Source organism: Phalacrocorax carbo, chromosome 19, assembly GCF_963921805.1.
Source record: "Phalacrocorax carbo chromosome 19, bPhaCar2.1, whole genome shotgun sequence".
NCBI lineage: Eukaryota > Metazoa > Chordata > Aves > Suliformes > Phalacrocoracidae > Phalacrocorax > Phalacrocorax carbo.
Genome location: NC_087531.1, coordinates 3,541,263 through 3,561,455, shown reverse-complemented (window position 1 = coordinate 3,561,455; position 20,193 = coordinate 3,541,263). Strand labels below are relative to the sequence as shown.

Sequence of the window (20,193 nt, the reverse complement as noted above, 5' to 3'; positions counted from 1 at the left end):
GCAGAGCAAGCAGCGTGCTGCTTGCCCTTTAATGCTCATTTTCATCTGGACGTTTCAGCAGAACCAGCTTTAGTAATTGAAGTCCTTCACAGCCATACACAGTTTCAGGTAGCCTCGACCACATTTAAGAACCCTATTAGGCTTGACAAACATCAAGCTAGTTTGCCAAGTGTTCCCTCCAGCAAGCTGGCAGAGCCATGCATGGCTGCAGCTGCCACCTGCGGAGACATGGTGCTCTTGAGCAAAAGAGAGGTTACCTTGTCACTCAAGCCACCCCCTTTGTTAACACTATCATCATGCCTACACCAAACAATCATGTGAAATAGCAACAGGCAGGCCTAGCAGCACTGTCAACAGGAAGGGAATACCCAGCTGATCCATCTGCCTCCTGAGGCATATACCGCTTCCCGCAGCATCGACACAAGTCAGCGGTGATGTCCAGGGTGCACATCACGCACCATACCTGCATGGCTGGGTGGGAGAGCCACCTCCCGTGGACCCCCTCATGCAGCTTTGATCTCCAACAGGCAGTAACCAAAAATCATGGAACAGTTTAGGTTGGAGGGGACCTTTAGAGGCCATCTAGTCCAACCTCCCTGCCATGAGCAGGGACATCTTCAACTAGATTAGGTTGCTCAGAGCCCCATCCAGCCTGACCCTGAATGTTTCTAGGGATGGAGAAAAGAGAGCTTTCAGACCCAAAACTACTCAGTCACAAGTCAGAGACCCATAGCATTACCAAGTCATCATCTCAGGGCTAGGAAGAAACCTTTAGGGAAGGATTTGAAGCCTTGCAGCTCTTCCCCAAGGCACAGCAGATACAGAATACCACCATAAGATGCCACCTTTGCCCTCAAAAGGCCAAGACACCCCCTACCCACAGTAAAGCAGCAGAGACATAGCACACCACACTCTGCTTTCTCACAGAGCTGGAAAAACCCCACAAGCACAGCTGGGGGAACCCAACCCCTCAGCAGGTACATTTTAGCCTCAACACTCCCCAGAGCCAGCTCCAAGCCCAGCCTCCACCCTCCAGCACTGGGAGGGCTGCAGAGCCCCTGGGAAAGCAAGGAGCAGCCTTAGGGAGTCCCATCCCAGCCCTGAGCCAAACCACCACCCCCACAAACACCTCCCCACCAGCCCTGCCTTACCTGGCTCCTCCAGTCCCCAGCACTAACAACGCAGGGAGGGCTGGGCGTGCCCCACATAAATACCCCCAAGGCCTGATGAGCAGCTGAGGGAGCCAATGGGGACACTGCAGATGCTGGCCTGGCCAATGGGGAGTGGACAGGAGTGGGTGGGAGGTGTGTGAGGGGTGGGGTGAGGGCCTTGAGGACCCTTCCAGGGACCAGGTGGCCGTGGGGTGCATGGGGGTGCTGCTGTCTGTCCCCCCCCCCCCCCCCCCCCCCAAAGAGGGACATACCTGCTGGGACATCTCAGAGGGCCCTGTTGGAGGGCGGCCATCCCCGAGCGCTTTGGCCTTGGGCCATGCCGTGCGTTGCCCCACAGCAGCTGTGGACAGGGATGCATCCCCGGCATGGCAGGGTGCTGAGGGACGCAGCTGTTGGAAGTCTGTGGGGATCTGCCCCATGGTTGCAAAATGGGCTCAGCCCATCAGCCTGCAGGCACCGCTCCTGTTCCCATGCCCTTACATGCTCATTCGGCTGAATCTCTGAGCTGGATGATCCTGCTTGCCACCATGTCAGCCCAAACGCACTGCCTTTCTTCTGGGAGCCAAGAAAAGCCTGGCCAGAGACTGAGCTACTCCTGCAAACCCTGTAGCAAAGCCCTGCTCACAAAGGTGTGTCTGTGCTACTAGGGATGCGGATTCAAGCACGGGCCTTGCCCTCCATCCACAGTGTGGATGTGAAACATGTCCTCAGCCTGGGTTTAGCTGTAGCACCGGAGCTGGTTGGACGGAAGGTGCTGGGGCGGGAGTTCAGCCCCTGTTCCCCAGGTCAGGGGACCTGTTCCCCGTGTGGGCCCATGCCGGGTTGGCCAGTGCCAGAAGGCAGCTTGTGCGTGGCTTTTTCCAAAGAGCGGCTGCGTTAGCAGCCAGTAGCGCAATAGCAAGGTCCAAGCATGGGTGCTGGGGCTCAGCATGCTCACGCCTGCTCTTGGGCTGCTCCTTGCATGGCATCGCAGACATTGTCAAGAAGCCCCAGAGAGCAGGACATGGGGTCTGTGATGTGAAAACATCAGTCAGCCGTGATGTTTTCTTGGCAAATCTCTCCAACGCTGCAGCATGGGTGCTGCCACTACCCAAGGCACAAGACATGTTCTCCCGCTCTCAGCCCTTGCCTGGCTACAGCAAACGTGTGATGGTGAAACGTGCTGCTTCTCAAGTTTTTTGTGATTTCCAAGATGGGAGTTGCCTTTTATTGTTGTACTTGCAGAGGACCCAGCAATGCAGGACTCAGCCTAGCTGAGGGAAGTTTGGGCTCTTTAACAGCAATAACAAAGAATGAAAATTTTAGTTAATGCTTTACTTTTCCATTTGTGCCTTTTCATCTTCAGATCTCAAAAACTGGTTTGAAACCATCAATTATGCTTCCTGCTGTCTGTTTTCAAGATCAGTAGGGGAGGAAACTGAGGCACAGGTAAGAATTATCTGAAGTCTTCTAAAGCTATTAAACTGATTGAGTCACCTTGTTTTTGGCTGGTGAATGCAGGAGACCTTGGGTCTAATTTCTGTATTGCCCACAGAAAGCCATGAAGGCGGTGGGAGCAGGAGGTTGTCAATGGTTTTTGAAAACATGCTGTTAAGCTGACAAAATGTAGACAATTATAATTTCTCAGCTTTGAGGTTAAAAGGAATCCCCCTCCTTACTTGAGTCAGACTTACCATGGAGTTGTTGGCTGAAAAGACCTCTGGAGCTCAGGTAGTCCAACCTACTGCCTGAGACAGGACTATTAGCAATGCTAGGTCAGGTCAGCTGTGGGCTTTGTTTAGCTGAGTCTTGGAAAACTCCCAGGGATGGAGAGCTCACACAGCCTCTCGAAGTATTGGATCCAGTATCGCATTATGCTCCTAATGAAGAAGCAGTTCCTAATGCTCACTCTGAACTTCTCCAGCTACAAATTGTGGCTTTTGTTTCTTGTTTTACCATATGTGCTGCTGAAATGACTTTTTGTGTATTTGTCGGTGTGTCATAAACTTCATATTCCAGCATCACCTGGGAACCTTTCATCTAACAAACTCTGTGGCAGTGCATGGTCCCTCCTTTGATCTCGTTCCCTTCACAGGGTAAATTGCAGTTTTGAAGTGTTCAGTGACTTGTACTAAAACTTAAGCTGATCAGCAGGTGATCACATAGTGGCTTTTATAGGTTGTGATGTGTGTAGGGGAAAGAATGGATTTTCTTGTCTGTCCTCTGAAATATTTTTTTTCAGGAACCAGGAATCAATAAATTAGTTCTATGTTTCTTCTGAATCTTGGCCCGTATACGGACAGTGGCTGCACCCTCAGGTAAAGTGTCAACGATGCAAATTGCCAGTTAGTTCATGGGTGTGAAGTGCCTGAGTAGGCCAGGCCAGTTGTGGTGGTGATGGTGAAAGTCTCATGAAGCAGGTTATATTTCATCACCTAAGTGGGCAAAACAGTACCACCTGCACGATGCACCTTCATGTGGATTGCAGTGTGGCACAGATGAATGAGCAGAAGTGCCAAGTGGTTTTCTTGAGGCAACCAGTAATTATAATTAATGAGATGATGTTTAATATCTTGTAGCTGTACGCTTCTACGGGAGAACTTATCTTGGGCCGCATACCTCCGGGACACAGGGCTCTACCCACCCTGGGGACAGTGATGCACAGACATCAATATGATGGATGCAAAATGTCCGTCTATTTAGCTGCGTCACACGCTTATATAGCTCTTGCGGTTCCTGTTCCTGCCACTCCTATGGGGAGGAGTCTATCTTTCCGTCACATCCCGTGATCTTCCGGTCGCCGATCCCTGTCTATTCCCCTACATCTCCCCCTCCCCATGCTACTAAAATTCTACAAAGCTACTTGCGTAAGCGGATACATATTGCGGTCAGGTCTATATTCATGTAATGCTCGCAGGCGCTCTTTGATTTGTCTTATAACACAGCATAACAATGGTAGCCCACAAGTAACCATGATTACTACACACAACAAGATCCCCCCAATTATTACTATCCAGTTCCAGTTCATATCTCTCTTTTGTCGCCCTTTCCCAGTGTCGCTCTCGTTGCAGTATTGCTTGCGATCGTGTCAAGGAGCTACTTTCTTTTCCCAATGGTACGGCTAGCATGAGGATCCATGTCAGCAGACCCTGCAAAGAGACAACTCAGAAAGGGATTATTCATTGTACATCCTTGCACAGTTCTGCTTTCACACACTTTGCAGGCACCCATTCTATGCGCCCTTCATTCTCAACCGCGGTGTAGCCCCTCCCCAGGCATCTCAGTTTCCATCCTCTCTCCCATTGCTCACTGCCTGGGAACCTTACTCGTACCTGCGGATAGCGCTCGCCTGCTTGAGCTTTGCCAAAGTGCTTCTCCACTGCTGTAACTTGCTCCTGCCCGCGTATAAAATGATTAAGCGAATATAATGCACGCATTAAAATAGTTTGCTGAGCTGCTATGGGTATAGTTCCCTTATACCCCTCCCCCTCCCCAAGCTGTATTATTTTTGCTTTCAAGGTGCGATGAGCGTGTTCTACGATTGCCTGCCCTGTGCTATTGTAAGCAATGCCGTGTTTTAATACAATATTCCAAGCTTTACACCATTCTTGGGTACTTCGAGCCCCTTTTCTCTAATTTCTCGCCATAAAGTTCGCACTAGCTTGGCATCTATCGGCGTCCACTCCACTCCTCCTCCTGGAGCTAATCGGACAGGGAAGATCCCGGGCATCTCTATCCTTACTCCATCGAGGCTACAATCTCTAGCTATCAGCCGCCAGTTAGGTAACTCAACTGACTGTCGCTGGGGCGCCCCCTTCGTTAAGAGTCCTGTCTGCTGCCGAGTTACTTCCCCTAGTGCGCGCATAGCCTGCTGCAGCTGCCGCAGCACGTCCTCTGGAGACCCCTCCGGAGCTGCAGCGCCCCGGACCTCCCCTTTTGGCGGTCCCTTTCCTCCCTCCTTCTGACTGGTCCTCCGAGTCTCTGCTGTTTTGTGCCTCTTTTTTGCGCGCCGCAGGCAAGCTGCTCTCTCTTCCCACATATGGGCATCGGTTTCTCCCCCAATTTCTGATTCGCTGCTACTCGAAGTTGTTCTATACCCACCCTGTCCTCCCCTCCAGGCACCCCAATCCCCCTCCTCGTCCGACTCCCATCTCAAGGGTTGCCCCGGGAGCCAGTCTCGAGGGTCGGGCAGAGGGCGGTGCTGCTGCCGGCGCTGCTTCCGGCGCTGGTCATCTTTCTCCTTCCGCTCCGTCACTCCCGCTGCGTCCGCTGCCACGTCACTCTCCCCGCGCGCGGGCTCCTGAGCCTGTGCCAAATCATCCCAGGGATATGCGGGGGGGGACTCTCTAAAGGCCCTGCTGGCTCAACAGGGAACACCGCCGCTTCCCGATCCACCTCCTTGGGAGCCTCAGACTGAGCCGCTGGCCAGGCTACTCCGTCCGAACTCTCCCCTTCTTCCCCATCCCCCGCGATGCTTGCCCCTGTCTGCGTCCCCACTGCCCCTCCTGGGTCTATTTCCGGGCTACTGTCGCCTGTAGCACCGTGCAGGCACCGCCGCGCCTGCCGCCACGTCTCCTGATCATCCCGAGCTTTCAATAGTAATCGGTGTATCTTTCCCCAGAGCTGTATGTACTGGGTTTTTCCCATCATAGCCCTTTCGGCTAACTCCTCTTTAATCCTCACCCACTTATCCTTATTAAATATGTCTGCGGGACTTCGTATGAGCCCCTGCGTAATCATCCATCGGATGGCCTTTGAGGTAGGCGTCTTCGATATCGAAGTACCATATTCCTTCCCCAATCCCTTCAGTACTGTGAGAAACTATGAACTAGGGTATTGTTTATTAAGACTTATGTTGAGTTCAAGGTAAAGGTCATGCGAAGAATACCTCCCAAGCATGCTTATACAAGATAACCACCAGATGTCCAGACTAACTGACAGAGATAAGGAACTGAAGCATGCGAAGAATACTTCCCACTATTTCTTTGAACATGGAAGTAAAGATGTATAAAAAGAGACTGTTTGAACTGCTCAGTACGGCAGTTGGCGGAGCGCAGACTCCCCTGCCGTCCAGCGCTGTATTTGCTCATATTCTACTTGCTATAATTAATAAAATTCTAATTGGATTATGATCCATTGTGGTCTCTATCTATAACAATTTGGTGCCGTGACTCGGATAAGGAACGGTGAGCTTCTGTCCTCCGGGGAGGCGCCCCGCGGCAATCCGCGGCCCCGCGACCGACAGCCTACCTCAACCTTACCGACGAACCTAAATTCTAGAATAATGAGCAAAGGAGAAACCGGTAAAATCCCATAAAATTCTGTGCACGGGAGTCCGGACGAAGACGCAGGGCGCGTAAGTATATTGCGAATTTGTTCGCGGGTTTGCCGTTCGGGCGGGATTGGGTTTCCTGGAATATAACGAGTGAGAGGTTCACTATATTGAACCAAGCGAGTGTGGACTCTTAAGTACTGCGTTTCCCATCTCCCGCGAGGGACTGGGCCAGGAACAAGGGGAGTGAGTGAGTGTATGTTTGTGGATATTCCAGAAGATGGGGGCGAAGGGCAGCAAGCCTTCGACTCCCATGGGAAGGGTACCCACTGTACCTAAGAATACCCCTCTGGCATATATCCTAGACAATTGGAGATATTTCCCTGGAACCCTAGGGAGAGATAAACAGAAAATGATAGAATATTGTACTAAGATATGGGGAGGGAAGAAGATTTCTAAAGATGTATTTTGGCCAGTCTATGGGTCAGAAGAAGATTGGGTCAGACAACAATTAAACCTCTGGGTTAATAATAAAAAACCCCTTAACCCGGAAGAGAGTCAGTATGCGGAAGTGTGGCTAGAAAGACCGGGAGCTAGACTTTATCCACTGAATGAAGTAAAAACTAAACAAAAGAAAAAGAAGGAAGAGTTAGACGAAACCCTTCTAACCCCCCCTCCTTACATTCCTCCTCCTGCTCCCGCAGCCCCTCCAGAGGTCCCCAGAGCGCCCACTCCCCCACCAGAATCGGAACAAGGGTCTCCCCCTCCTCCTAGACGCGTGACTAGGAGTCAAAAAGGGGCAGCTCAGATGTATCCTCTAAGGGAAATGCCCATGGGGGGACCCCAACCTGTGATTGGATATATTTCTGTACCCCTAAGCTCGGCTGACCTACGAGATTTTAAAAGAACCGAGATGGGAAACCTAATTGAGGACCCACTCGGAGTGGCAGAAAGATTAGATCAATTTTTGGGACCAAACCTTTATACTTGGGATGAGATGCAATCTATCCTTGGTCAATTATTTACTACCGAGGAAAGAGATATGATTAGACGAGCAGGAATGAGACTGTGGGATGCTCAGCATGCCCAGGGACCCCAAGCAGATATTAAATGGCCACTCCAAAGACCTAATTGGGATAATCAGGATCCGGTGCATAGAACTCATATGCAGGACCTGAGAACTATAGTAATTCAAGGGATTAGAGAAGCAGTACCCCGTGGCCAGAATATCAATAAAGCATTTAATGAAATGCAAAAGAAAGATGAGAGCCCTACTGAGTGGCTGGAACGACTGAGGAAAGCCCTTCAGCTGTACTCTGGGGTAAATCCAGACGACCCTTTAGGGCAAGCGCTCCTCAAAACTCAGTTTGTGGCAAAATCATGGGAAGATATCAGAAAGAAGATTGAAAAGTTAGAAGACTGGCAGAATAGAGGGTTGGATGAATTATTGAGGGAAGCTCAGAAAGTCTACGTAAGGCGGGAAGAAGAGAGCAGCAAGCGACAAGTAAAAATGATGGTAGCAGCAGTCAGAGAGGATCGCAAAGGGCGGACTGGTGAACACAGATCTGCTGGAACGAAACAAGGGAACGTGGTAGTAAAGAAGGATCAGCGATGTTGTTTTTACTGTGGAAAGAAGGGACATATAAAGAAGAATTGCAGAGAAAGGATCAGGGATGAGGAAATATTGAAAACGGAATAGGAGAGTCAGGGGCTCTATATCTTAGGGGACCGGAGTCATCATGAGCCCTTGATAAAATTAAAAATAGGTCCCCATAAACAAGAGTTCACCTTTTTAGTAGACACTGGGGCTGAGAAATCGACTATTAGGCAAATACCTGAGGGATGTAAAGTTTCCCCTGAAAAAGTACAAGTAATTGGGGCAAAAGGAGAACCCTTTAAAGTAAGCAAAATCAAAAATGTGGTATTCGAAACTGAAAATAAATTTGGAATGGGTGAACTCTTGCTCATCCCTGAAGCAGAATTTAATCTGTTAGGACGGGATTTAATTGTTGAATTGCAATTAGAAATTAAAGTAAAAAATCAAGAGCTAACGGTGTCTGCTTATCCTTTGACCGTGGATGATCAAAAACAAATTAACCCCGATGTCTGGTACTCTCCGGACACAATAAGTAAACTGAAAATCCCACCGATTAAAATTCAAATTTCCGAACCCCACATACCTGTGAGGGTAAGGCAATATCCCATATCCCTAGAAGGACGGAGAGGATTAAAGCCAGAAATTGATCGATTGTTAGCACAAGGAATCTTAGAGCCTTGTATGTCACCCTTTAACACTCCCATTTTGCCTGTAAGAAAGCCAAATGGGAAATATCGGCTTGTACATGATTTAAGGGAAATAAACAAAAGAACTATCACCCGGTTCCCTGTAGTAGCAAATCCATACACACTGCTAAGCAAGCTAGGACCCCATAACTCCTGGTATAGTGTGGTTGATTTAAAGGATGCCTTTTGGGCCTGTCCACTGGCAGAAGAATGCCGTGATTATTTTGCCTTTGAATGGGAAGACATAGAGACAGGCCGTAGACAGCAATTGAGATGGACTGTGCTCCCCCAAGGGTTCACTGAGTCCCCTAATCTGTTTGGACAGGCCCTGGAAGAGCTCTTAAAAGAATACCGGGTACAAACGGGAAATGTGCTGTTACAGTATGTAGATGATCTGCTCATAGCAGGGAATAATAAGAAAGATGTAAGAAAAGAAAGCATTCGACTCCTAAACTTTCTTGCACAACAGGGACTACGGGTATCACAAGAAAAGTTACAATTTGTGGAGGAAAAAGTGAAATATTTGGGGCATTATTTGTTTAACGGCAAAAAGATATTGGATCCAGAGCGCATCAAGGGAATTCTAGAATTACCTATGCCTGTCACTAAGAGGCAAATTCGGCAAGCATTAGGGCTATTTGGGTATTGTAGGCAGTGGATAGAGAATTACAGCTTTAAAGTTAAAATTTTATATGAACAACTGTCTAAAGACAAAATACCCAAGTGGACCCCTCAGGATCAAGAGCAGTTTACCAGCCTCAAAAGGGAGTTAAGTCAAGCACCGGTTTTAAGCCTCCCAGATCTAAAGCGGCCATTCCATTTATTCGTTAACATACATGAAGGAACGGCATTCGGAGTATTAACTCAGGAATGGGCCGGACAAAAGAAACCGGTGGCATACTTATCAAAGCTGTTGGATCCTGTGAGCAGGGGTTGGCCAAGTTGTTTACAAATCATTGTTGCTGCTGCCTTATTACTTGAAGAAACGAATCGTATTACCTTCAATGGAGAAGTTGTCCTATATGCGCCTCATAACATAAGGGGGGTGCTTCAACAAAAAGCAGAAAAATGGCTTACAGATAGCCGACTACTAAAGTATGAGGGAATACTCATAGAATCTCCAAAACTGTCCCTAAGGACTGTCAGAGCGGTTAACCCTGCAGAATTTCTATACCCAGGGGAAAGTACTGAGTTAATACACGATTGTCTTCAAACGATTGAACAACAAACACGAATTCGACCAGATCTAGAAGAAGAGGAATTACAACATGGAGAAATATTTTTCATAGATGGGTCATCTCGAATAGTGGAAGGTAAACGATTGTCCGGATATGCCATCGTTAAGTTGGAGAAAGGAGAATTTAAGACAATAGAATCGGGCCCCCTGAGTGCCAGCTGGTCGGCTCAAGCCTGTGAGCTGTACGCATTGTGGAAAGCCTTAGTGTCACTGAAGGGAAAGGATGGAACGATATATACAGACTCACGCTATGCGTTCGGAGTGGTACATACCTTTGGGAAAATATGGGAGGAAAGAGGATTTGTTAACTCACAGGGAAAAGAACTGATACACCCAGAATTAATTCGGCGAGTTCTGGGGGCATTGAAAATGCCAAATAAAATAGCAGTTGTACATATAAAGGGACACCAGCGAGGTACAAGTTATCAAGTTAGGGGAAATAATGCAGCTGATACAGAAGCAAAACGAGTAGCAGGCAATTATAGTACGATTTTGACTATACAACAAGTACCTGTTAGTAAAAATTTGAGTTTTGAGTCTGCAGAAAAGGAAAAACTAGAACAAATGGGAGCTAAGGAACAAGATGGTAAGTACATATTGCCAGATGGGAGAGAAGTCTTGCCAAAGGGCATAGCACTCGAAATATTTTCAAAAATACACAGTAAAACACACTGGGGAACCCAGGCGTTAGTTGATCATTTCAATCAACAGTTTGCCTGTATAAGCGTATATAACATAGCAAAGACAGTCACGGCAGCCTGCGAGACCTGTCAAAAGGTTAATCGAAACAACATGAGACAAAAACCTCTTGGAGGACGTTCCCCAGCATACAGACCTTTCTCACACATACAAGTGGATTTTACTGAACTACCCAGGGTAGGGCGTTATAAATATTTATTAGTAATGGTGGATCATTTAACACATTATGTTGAGGCTTTTCCTACCTCTAAGGCAACTGCTAACCAAGTTACTAAGGTATTACTTGAACATATTATACCTCGATATGGAGTACCTGATGTAATCGATTCGGACAGAGGAACATACTTTGTGTCAAAAATTGTTAGAAATCTAACAGGAAGTTTGGGTATTAAGTGGGAATACCATACGCCATGGCATCCACAAAGTTCGGGAAAAGTTGAAAGGATGAATGGAGAAATCAAAACTATTTTGACTAAATTAATGATAGAAACCAAATTATCATGGGTTAAGTGCCTACCCATGGCACTATTAATTCTCAGAACCAGGCCCCGAGCAGATGTAAGAATATCAGCGTTTGAACTGGTGTATGGAATGCCCTATAGAATCGAAAGTCCACAAACAAATGTTTTAATTCGAGATCATGTGATTAATGAATATGTTTCACAATTAGCAGAACATCGTAACAAGCTTTGGGAACATGGACTGATTGTGCAACGACCCCCGTTGGACTTAAAAATTCACAATTTTAAACCTGGGGACTGGATATTGGTTAAAACGTGGAAAGAAGAAACCCTAAAACCCAATTGGGAGGGACCTTATCTTGTTTTGCTTACAACAGAAACAGCTGTCCGGACTGCTGAGCGTGGATGGACTCATGCCAGTCGCATTAAAGGCTCAGTGACGAGACCCCACTGGAAAGTAATCAGTACTCCAGGTGACACCAAGATAACTCTGAAAAGATAACGTAATGATAGAAACTTTAGTTGATTATTTTGCCGCATTACCTTTTGGTATAAAGTGTATATTGCTGTTTATATTTGCTATAATTATTTCTCTTTTTATCTATTATATATGGAAGCGTACAAAGTGTGTTGAAGGAAATTGCTAAACTTATGCAGTAACACAATATTGAATATAGAGGAAAAGCTAATAAGCACTCTAGATATACGAATTAGATGCAATAATTTGAACTGCGATTGTTATCCATTTGCTTGTTGCAAGTGTAAGGTATGCCAGGATAAATGGTGGACACACTGTGAATATGGATACCCTCCGATAGGAGTTTGCACACAGTGTTGGAAAATCCAAAGAACTCTCACTGAGTGGAAATTAAAAACAATTAGAGTCGGAACAAGAAATTATTCGAGGATCCCATGAATGTTGGGAAATTTTTGCCAAAGGAATAAACCCTCAGTATTATTGTTACCATTCCAACGAATCAGTCCCCTTTGTGGTTGAAATTTTGGCTACAAAGTGCAGAAGGGAAGTACTAGCTGTGTCTTGCTTTGTCCCATTAGTTAAAACTGCAAAGTGGGAAGCCTATATAAACAGGCAGAAAGCCCGAAACAGCTGTTCTCCTGAAGATTTCCCTTGCTGCCGAGAAGATGGTACACCCCGTGGCTCGAAGCAACCGAGTCGACGGGCGAGGCAGAGGAGAAACAAACTGGAGAAAAGAACCAGAACAATGGGACGCGAAAGCAGCTATGGTCGAACTTCCCCAAGACTGGTAAAAGTGTACCTAAGTTGGCAAAATTGACAGACACCCTTTTTCCTGGTATACCGTTAGTTTTATTATTGATAATAGCCCAAGCAAATGGAAAAGGAAACCCTCATGAACCCATGAACTGGACAGTAACAAACATACAATATCCAAATAAGCCAATCCAAGCACTAACAGATGGGAGAACAATTAGTTTTAAAGTGAGCATAGAAGACCTGATTACTGACCAAGGCCCAGCAGGTCCAAGTAAAGCAGTTTATATACGCCCAGCATCGAACCCTGGCAAATCATACTGTAATTCTCCAGGCCATTTTTATTGTACATACTGGGGATGCGAAACATGGGCCTCTGATTGGTCTGCATCTGGGGACCAAAATTTAGAAATAACAAAGTCACCGCTTAATTGTAAGACAACAACATTAAGGTGGAATTCGGATTCGAACACTTAGAATTGTATAGGCATCAATATGACCATAAAAGATCCTAGTCAGGACTTTTGGCTTGAAGGAAAATTTTGGGGAATTAGATATTACGAACAAGGTGTAGATAGAGGGGGAATTTTTCAAATTAAGAAGGAACCGATGCCCCACGATCCTTTGCCAATAGGACCAAATTTGGTCCTGAATCCGCCCACTTCCTCTGAAGAAAGGATGGCCCCCGTAATTGTCATAACCCCTTCCTCAGGCTCTCCTTCGAAAACAACTAATAACGCTGTGACTGAATTCTCTTTATCCAGGGATCTAGAGCTGTCAGAATCCAAGGACCCCTTATGGAATCTAATGCAAGCCTCTTATCGTGCCCTTAATGAAAGTAAACCAAATTTAACTGAAGAATGCTGGTTATGTTATAATATTAGACCACCATATTTTGAGGCAGTTGGAAAACCAGGTATGATTCGATGGTCTAATGGTTCAAACCCACGAGAATGTCCATGGGATGACCAGAGGAATCATACGCAAGGAATTACTATTCAATTAGTAACAGGTCAGGGAAAATGTATAGGCACAGTGCCCGAAAAGTATCAGCCTTTGTGCAGCCGAACAGTCACTAACACCAATATAGAGAAACACAAAAATAAAAAAGACAAATGGGCTATCCCGACACCAGGAGCTAAATGGGTTTGTTCAGACATCGGAATAACGCCTTGCCTATCCTTAAACGTGTTTAATGAATCTCAGTTTTGCATACAGGTGATTATTGTTCCTCGTCTAATCTATCACACCTCTGAGGAGGTGCTACGCCACTTTGAAGGAAACCTGAACAGACAAAAACGAGAGCCAATTACGGCGGTAACCCTAGCTACACTGCTAATAGCGGGTGGAGTTGGAGCAGGTACAGGCATAGCCTCCCTGGTAAAAGGTCAGGAATTACAAAGTTTGCAGATGGCTGTGGATGAGGATTTAGCAAAAATAGAGCAATCTATCCAAAATTTAGCCACTTCAGTAAAATCTTTATCAGAAGTGGTGCTGCAAAATAGGAGAGGATTAGACCTATTGTTCTTAAAAGAAGGAGGGTTATGCGTAGCTCTCAATGAAGAATGTTGTTCTTTTGCTGACCATACGGGAGTAGTCCAAGACACCATGTCTGAACTCCGGAAAAGGTTAGATCAACGTAAAAAAGATCGTGAAGCGAGCAAGTCATGGTATGAAAACTGGTTTAATGCTTCACCTTGGCTAACCACTTTGTTGTCTGCTTTAGCAGGACCGCTTATTATATTGATTTTAGGACTTATATTTGGACCTTGTATATTACGCTGTATTTTACATTTTATTAAAGAACGATTTGACATAGCTAAATTGCTTATTTTGACTACGGGGTCTGAGGCAAAATATAAGAGTGTATCTATTAATGAAGATGACAATTGTTGTGAATGCGTTATGCCACATAAGAACTATGATTGTAATTGTGAGATATTACCTTGTGAGTGTTATGATAAATGTTGGAATTGTGGAAGAAGATTTGCCTGCAGTGCCGAAAATGAAAGTAGTGTCTAATAAACAATAATAGGATAAAAAGAAAAAGGGGGGATTGTGAGAAACTATGAACTAGGGTATTGTTTATTAAGACTTATGTTGAGTTCAAGGTAAAGGTCATGCGAAGAATACCTCCCAGGCATGCTTATACAAGATAACCACCAGATGTCCAGACTAACCGACAGAGATAAGGAACTGAAGCATGCGAAGAATACCTCCCACTATTTCTTTGAACATGGAAGTAAAGATGTATAAAAAGAGACTGTTTGAACTGCTCAGTACGGCAGTTGGCGGAGCGCAGACTCCCCTGCCGTCCAGCGCTGTATTTGCTCATATTCTACTTGCTATAATTAATAAAATTCTAATTGGATTATGATCCATTGTGGTCTCTATCTATAACAGTACCTTTACGACTGAATCCATGGCGCGCCCGCCGACCTGCGGCTCCCCATCCCGCCCCTGCGTGCCCCAAGCTCTCTTTTCCCCCCGGCGAACCTGCCAAGCCTCCCCGCTAATCACGTCGGGGTCACCACTTGTAGCTGTACGCTTCTACGGGAGAACTTATCTTGGGCCGCATACCTCCGGGACACAGGGCTCTACCCACCCTGGGGACAGTGATGCACAGACATCAATATGATGGATGCAAAATGTCCGTCTATTTAGCTGCGTCACACGCTTATATAGCTCTTGCGGTTCCTGTTCCTGCCACTCCTATGGGGAGGAGTCTATCTTTCCATCACATCCCGTGATCTTCCGGTCGCCGATCCCTGTCTATTCCCCTACAATATCTAAAGCGTAGCTTTAGTTTAGATCAAAATAAGAATGCTTGGAGCTCTTGCTCAGTGGAAGACCTGCCTGCAACATCAGAACACTGAAAGTTTGGAGATGGCAATTTCAGAGCAAAGGTTTGCGTGATCATTTTTGTGATTCTTGTTACTGTATAAATGCCATGTACTTAAAGCAGAGATAAAATCAATTCTAAGAAGTTTGGTGGGCATGGGAAGGGCGTAGGAGGAAGCAGAGAAACATGTTTGGGGAAGAGAAAGGGAGTTGTGTTGGCTGGAGTGAACAAGCCCTGTGGCACTGGGCAGCGCTTCCATCAAAAGGCAGCATCATGTCAGTAACTGTGGCCTTTGTGCAAATGTTGCATCATCAAGACACGGGGCAGAATCCTTCCGGTGATGCCCAGATGCAACCCCGTTTCCCATGCCTGTCAGCAGGCAGGAATCCCCGCTCTCTGCAGCCCTCCTGCTAGCTTACAGCTCGTTTCAGCTGTGTCCTGCTGTCTGCATGCGGGCGAGGCCCCTCCAGCTACATGCTTCTCAGTTGTCTCAGTCCTTCTTGGATCTCTGTTGAGAGGAAAGCATGCCGGTATGTGGAGGATTTGGGGCATCAGGCCCTTATGTTAAGTCCTCGCTGTTAGGCCCAATTCCTTTCCCTGCTCTGTGGTGCGTCACAGCTCAAAATCGTCTCTTTGGGGACCAGAGGCCACACGTGACACTGAAGTGCCCCATCTGCAAGTGTTCATCTACTGCAAAGGAAATGATCTCGTTGATCTTCCATGGCGTTTACTCCATTAGTAACCTGTCACAATGCCATGGTCACCTTCCCCAGGGCAGACACGGGCACGAGAAAAGATGATTCAAGGCTGAGGCATGTGTTGTTTTGATTTCTGTTGCTCAGTTAAGTCAAGCAAAGCCCTTGGGCTTTCAGCAAGCTGCTTGAGAAGCTCTGTACTGTTGAGCTCAGGTGTTCCTCTTCTAGCGGCTGCAGCACAGTGTCATCTGGAGCCCACTGAGGGGACAAGTCAGCCTGTGTCTTTGCCATTTATTGCTGTGCAAGATCCATAAGAAGTTTGCTAACAGCCCCATCTGTCTCCACTGGCTGGAGGCTATGCTTTCTCATGTTCCTGTCTTCCTCTCCTCCACCACTTCCCCTTGCTGGGAGTGAGCAGTCCTTGAAGTAGCAGTTGCAGAAATATTTTTGGCTGGTAACATCAACTCAAAGCACTCTTTCTCCCTCACACTCCAGCTTCCTGTCAGCTGCAGCAGTTGTTGGTGCTCCTCACAGCAGCGTCATCTAAGGCCACAGTCTGAAGGAACGCTGGGTGTCCTTGAGCTGCTCCTGCAGCGCGGGGTCTCTGGTTCCAGAGCAGAGTGATGGAGACAAGGCTGTGGCAGAATGAGCTTCCTTGGTGGATCCAGTCCTACGCTACCCATCTGTTGTCTCTTTCACCAACCTTTGCACGACAATCTCCGAAGGCAATGGCCTTCAAAGTACTATGGCCTTCTGAAAACAATTCTCCGTTGAGGTACCAAAACCTTCAGCCCAGCTCTTGCCTCCTAACAAACCTCCCTTGTCTCCCCATGTCTTCAAAGCGCTTCCCTAGCTCAGGGTGTGCTGCAGCTCTCTGCTGCCCTCACCTTGCATCAGCAGAAACAGGACTTGCCTGGCTGCCCATTTCACCTTGAGGGTTTCCCAGCCCCTGCTTCCCTTCCAGCAGCTTACCTACCCTAGCAGGTTCCTGCCCTGAGCCCCAGCGGCTTTGCCCTCACGGCAGGGAACAGCCTGGTGGATTCTTGGCTGCTCTCCCAGTCTTCCAGTTCACCTTTCTGCTGGTTTTCAGACTACAGGCTGGTTTTCTACCCAGCTGTCTGCTTCTCCCTCCTCTGCTGCACCCTTGCCTCATATATTAGGTGGAGGTGGGGTGGGTTAACATAATGCTGGTTGGTTTTTGATAGATGAGAGCGTGGATGTCATCTGGGCCTGCTAAGTGTGTCCTCTCCACGTCAGGCCATTGCTGAGAGCCCTACTCTTGCCTCGCCAGTAATCAGAAAGACAGGCTTCCTTTGCACTCCCAGTCTTGGAGTTTGGCTAGCTTTACCCCAGTCGTTCTGGAAACTGTAGGAGCATTACGGAGAGCAGCATTTGTCCTGGACTCCAGCATCATCTCTTTCATTTTGGTCCTCTGAAAAGTGGTGAAGATCTCGTACAGGACAACTGAGTGCAAAATAAATAACATGTTCTAAATGTATTTGCTCAACCTGTTGTCAATATCTATTGTGCAGACAGTGGTTTCACCAAGGGTGAATATTTTTTCCCCCAGGGAAATCTGAAGCAGCAGAGAGAAACTGCTTCTTGTTCAGATTACGTCAGCAAAGAGCTTTGCATGGAGGGAGAGGAAAATGAAATCTGCTGAGTTCCTGTTGCTGGATGCAGCATGACTGTGTATCATCCCAATGCATGTGGAAACTTGAACACACCCGCTGAGACCGCTTGGCCTTACATATAGGTCCTGCTGTTTAACCCAGGGGAAAGCTCTCGCTACGTTGCATGGTGTGACTGAATTGTCACTCGTCCTTGTGAGCAGCTACACAAAGAATACGTGTTTGCACATGTAAAAGTATAAATGTCAGCACCTGGAAGGAAGGCCAAAAAATAGTTCAAAGCAGCATGTTCTAGCTATCTTGATTTTCTCTGACCAGTTATCCCAGTTCAGGGAGCCCTGGCTCTCAGAGCGCTTCCTACGGCTCAGGGGGTTGAGCCATACAACGAACATGTGCTAGAAGAGAAACATAGTGCAAACCCCAAGACAGAGGTGGCAGAATTTAGTTAAGGTGTCACTTAAACACTAAGAGGAAGAAGGTTCAGCAAAGTGATGGGAGTTCATGGATGTTGAGTCGTAGACCGTTAAGGCCCTAGATGAGAACATGAGCACTCTGTGTCCCCAGCTCGGGTAGTTCTGCTCTGAGACCCATGTTTTCCTGCCCTGGTTTCCACATCTGAGCGATGATTTCCAAGCTCCACAAAACCCAAACTATTTCTTTTAAAAAAAGAGGAAACCAGAATTAAGTTATTTGCACATCAAACAATGATTTTTTTATGAGGACATTCACCTACGAGTGATGGGCAAGCCATTGAATAGCTACCTGGGGCAAAGGGGCAGTTCTTGGCATTTTTTCCATCTCTGTCAGGTATCACAAAATCCCAGAATGGCAGGGGTTGGCAGGGACCTCTGGAGATCATCCCGTCCCACCCCTGCTTGAGCAGGCACACCCAGAGCAGGGGCACAGGGCCGCGTCCAGGCGGGGTGTGAATGTCTCCAGGGAAGGGACCCCACAGCCTCTCTGGGCAACCTGTGCCACTGCTCTGGCACCCGCACAGGGAAGGGGTTTTTCCTCATATTTAAGTGGAACGTCTCATGTTCCAACTCGTGCCCGTTGCCCCTTGGCCTGTCGTTGGGCACCACTGGAAAGAGTCCGGCTCCATCGTCCTGACATCCGCCCTTCAGATATTTATAAGCATTGATGGGTCCCCCCCAGCCTTCTCTTCTCCAGGCTGAACAAGACCAGGTCCCTCAGCTTTTCCTCATAAGGGAGATGCTCCAGGCCCCTGATCATCTTGGTAGCTCTGTGCTGGACTTGCTCCAGCAGTTCCCTGTCCTTCTTGAACTGGGGAGCCTAGAACTGGAGCAGCGCTCCAGATGTGGTCCCACTAGGGCAGAGCAGAGGGGGAGGAGAACCTCCCTTGCCCTGCTGGCCTCACTCCTTTTAATGCACCCCAGTAAGAGGTAGAATAGTCTATTTCCCTTACCTGGCCTTGCACGTGTCCTTCATGATTGCCAAGGGATTCTTGCAACAGTAAATGCATCTCCACTATGGCTGGGATGATTTCAGAGCCTCGGACAGTCCCTTGGACAAAGCAGATGTGGCCTCTTCTGCTGGTGAGTGTGGAAGGGAGCCAGGGAGGCGAGCAGAGGTGCACATTCCTGAACCCAGCCAGCCTTCTGCAAGCTAAGCAAATTGCTGTTACCATGAGCCTTTCAAACCCTTAGGGGGTTTGTACCTCTTGTGATGCTTCTTGTGGTTTTACGGGACCAGCCCCCCTGCTATTTTTCCCAGAAACTGCTGTATAGGCATTTTAAGGATGGAGCATGAATCATAGTAACTGTGACGGGGAGACTGTGCTGCCTACCCAAGGATAAATTTGGCCCCCTTGGAATTGATAAGACCAGCTGTCAATTCTTCTTCATCCAAGACTTGTTTTAATGATGTTTATCAGCTGGCAGTTCCTATGTACATGCCTGGACTTTTGTTTCTCCTAAAACCTTGTGCCAGAACTTTGCTTTGAACGGTATTTCCATGGGCTGGGAGACTGTTAGGATTTTGTTGTGCTCACTGCATCTTTTTGCAAAGGAATTCAACAATGCTTTAAGTTTTCATAAACTGAACTGGATATCCCTGCTGGCAGGGGAGCCGAGATATTGTTTCCTCGCAGCATGGGGCATTTACCAGATGGCAGAACAGTGTTTTCAATCAGAATTGTAACTCCAAAGAAAAGAAATGCCTCAAACAATCTGAAAGGGAGGAAACAAACACTCATCAGCCTCTTAGATAACTGCAATATATCCAAGTCGCGTTCTTTTTTCTGACAGTCTGTGGAAACCTGAAGCTCCCAGGGCTTTATCCCACTGACACCAAGTTCTCTGTAAGTTACGCTGGCAATGTTCTTGTTTTAATAGAAGAGAGGACCTTAAAAGGAGAGCGTATATGTTTTAACCTCTAATGAAATCAGTGTTCCACTGCTAGAATGATCTAGAATTGAGCCTTATTTTAAGCGATCTGCAGACCCAACTGAACAGTGTGTAGGATGCAGCACAGTTTTTGCAGTACGTGGATTCACTGAATGAGTAACAGTTTCTCAAGAAAGTGGGCTTCTTGTTTTCTGACTATGATTGTCTTAGGGATGCTACTAGTCATATGCAGCAACTGGCTGGAGCCTTTTTCTTGAACAGTCCATGTCTTACAGTAAGGCTGCGTTCCCTGTGCAGTGATGGGAACTGCCAAGGGTAAGAGGAC

General features: G+C 47.1%; 1 protein-coding gene across 1 annotated transcript in view; it reads left to right on the top strand.

Annotated features, from left to right (window-relative positions):
* The first annotated feature begins 3,454 nt into the window (after positions 1-3,454).
* UHRF1 (ubiquitin like with PHD and ring finger domains 1) overlaps positions 3,455-20,193 on the top strand; it is a 33,134-nt gene continuing 16,395 nt past the window's right edge. The window contains exon 1 of the mRNA XM_064469611.1: positions 3,455-3,469. The gene's annotated coding sequence lies outside the window, so the exon portion shown is untranslated. The remainder of the gene's footprint in view (positions 3,470-20,193) is intronic.